Below are 2,926 nucleotides of genomic sequence, written 5' to 3'. Positions count from 1 at the left end.
ATACAGCCAGGCTAATATCAGCGAAATCCAGAATTACTAAAAACCAAATGTGCAACCGCATTATAAACATGCAGCGAGGCAGTTACTAAAAATAATGAGCCCGCTGACTGAGTGTTTGGTCAGCAGCGGTGAAGGATCGCGACGGGTGCACTCAAAAAATAATTGGGGATTCTGACAGCTCTCACAAAATATAAGAAGTATTTATTTTTTATCTAGGAAAATAAATAATGTGGAGCAGCAGTAATAAAAAGTTGAAGCCAATGTTCTTTTCATATATAAAATGTATTACATATTTTTTATACAATAGACATTTTATAACCATAATAGGTAGATTCAGAAAATTTGTTATTTCGTCAATTTTAAATTTTAAATATTTCCTATAAATTGCAATTTTACAGTTTACATAACCAATTAAAATTCTTTCTGTCCTTATTTTAAATTTGTGTTATTTAATTTTTTTCCCTTGAAAACCATAGTTTTAAATTCAAATTGTAATCAAATAGTTTCAAGTGTAAGGGCGCTTAGATTAATGAAATTTTAGATTGAAAAGTGCAAAATTCACTCGAAATTTGCCAGCTCGGTCGGTTGACTTGCATTAGGGAACTGAAATGAAATGCAGTGGCCAAAGGATCTGAAGAAGCTGCAGCTATGAAATCGAGTTGCTGAGCCAGGCCAAAAGCTATCGGTGGTAAATCTGCGTGGCCAGCACAATGCGAAAACACCCAAAGTCCCATCATAAATTCAATTTTTTATGTGGCTGCTAAGACAAAACGCCAAGAGTTGACATTAAGCAGCAAGATGACAGAGACTCCTCGGACTGCCAGCACTCGGAGGACTCGAAGGACCAGCAGGACCGCTGCTCCGAATGCAGTGACAGCGATGACGACAAGTGGGAGAGGACATCAAGTGAAATGCAACCGAGGCTTTGGCTCTGGCTCTGGCTCCGGCTCCTACTCCGGCTTCGGATTCAATGCGCGTGACAGAAACCACAGGGCTGTCGACGGAGCAACCGCCTTGGATGGCCATTACCCCAGGACCCAAGCATCCTCGGTTTGACATGAAACTCTGGCCGGGATGGGATTGGATGCCTTGGCAGAGGGATGACAACTGGTGGCTGGCTGGCAGTTGGTAGATGAAACTGTATATGGCAGCGCCCTTATTGTGGGCCCATCGCTGCCGCTGTGCATTTGTAACAGAGCTTTTGGTAAATTGATCCAATTTATGCTTATTTTATGGCAAATTACGAGTGAAAAAGCCGAGTCTCCGTGAGACTTCTGCCACTGACACCGCAGGGACTGCAGTCAGTCCGAGGACCTGATTAAAGGGGCATTAAATATCCATATCGTCAGCTAAATATCAGCAATCAGGAAATGTTTAAATTGAAGGAAAAAATAGGTAAGGATAACTCTTATAGTATAATTATTTATTTCCTAGCTTAGAGAATATATTTTATCTCTACTATCTTGTTTTCTTAGCCATAAAAGTAATATCTCTCACAATCACCGATGACAACTATATGCAAACTTCCATAAATGTCAACGTTTAGATACTCAAATGACTTTAAAACGCATTTTTATTGCTTAAAGCTTAAACTTTCAATCAGAATTTTCCAAAATGCTAGGATTCCTCACATGAAAGCTACTCACATATATGTACATACATTCGATTCTGCATCCACTTGAGACTTTGGGTGCCAACTGCTGATTGTTCGCTACTGTCACCCACTCGATTTGCCTGCTAACTTGCCTTTATTGGCTTCTAAACGCAGCTCTAAATCCTTTGTACAAATTGCCATATTGCTGCCAGCTGCCTCTTGTGCGGAATGTCCTTGCTTGTTGCATTGTTTTCGTATAATAAAATTAAACTTATGCACTCTCCCTTCCCCGCCTTTCCAGCTCTTTCTGCTGTTTCCTTGATCCTCCTCCGGTTGCTGGAGCAACTTCCCTCCCGGGGCGCTTGGGTGAGCATTTGTTAAGTGGCAAAAGATTGAAATGAAGGCAAACACACAATTGCATGCATACAGGGGCTGAAGGGCAGATTATCGGTATGTGTGTAAGGGCACTGGAAGAAATAATGGCTGGAATTGGTAAAAAAAAAAAAGGAAAAATAGGTGGGAAAATTTTAAGAGTTTTATTGATCAAAATTATAGTCCTGGCGCTCCAATTGGTTATCATTCTCGATATCTTTACTTGGCATTTGGTTAATGTTCTAGTTATTGTCGTTGTGATCTTTCTTTGATCGTCCCGCTTGACTCAAAGGATGCTGTCTATAAATCTTCAAAAGATTTAAGAATGATATTTTTTCCAGTGCATCTGTGAGGGTGTGTAAGTGAAATGAAATGGAACGAATTGGTTGCAACAAAGTGAGGGTGCTGCATGGGGCTTACCGACTGCCAGATAAAGTTAAAAGGGGCGCCAACGCAATTTGCTCGGGGTCAGCTCTCCTGCAATTTCGTTGATAACTTATGTCATTCAACAAATGAAGTTGACATGCCAAACCCCGAGAGCAAACACCCCTCCGCCCTCTCCACAACCCCGTTTGGGGTTGCATTTAATTTTCGAATTTAACTTTGTCAAATGTCAAATGCCCCCACTTACATATGACACACAGCATGGAGGCAGTTCGCAGTTCACAGTTGCATTTCGGCCACGTGCTGGGACACTCAGCACCTGGACAAAACCTTAAACACGCCGGAACGACCGCCTCTCAATTACCTAATTGAAAGCCAAGCCAACGAGATGGGCACAAAGTCAAAGCCTGATTCCTCTCCTGACTCTGATTCGGGATCTTCTCCTCAGTTGGATGACTCTGAAGGCTGTGTGCTGCATATGATTATAAGTTCCAGAATTCTGCCATTTCAATTTGGTCTTTGACATTCCCACGCTGTGTCGAATGCAAATTGAAAAATCATCGAATGGCCCTGGCC

Source organism: Drosophila kikkawai, chromosome 3R (genome assembly GCF_030179895.1).
Source record: "Drosophila kikkawai strain 14028-0561.14 chromosome 3R, DkikHiC1v2, whole genome shotgun sequence".
Classification (NCBI taxonomy): domain Eukaryota; kingdom Metazoa; phylum Arthropoda; class Insecta; order Diptera; family Drosophilidae; genus Drosophila; species Drosophila kikkawai.
The sequence above is the reverse complement of the archived record's forward strand: the minus strand, read 5'-3'. Positions refer to the sequence as shown.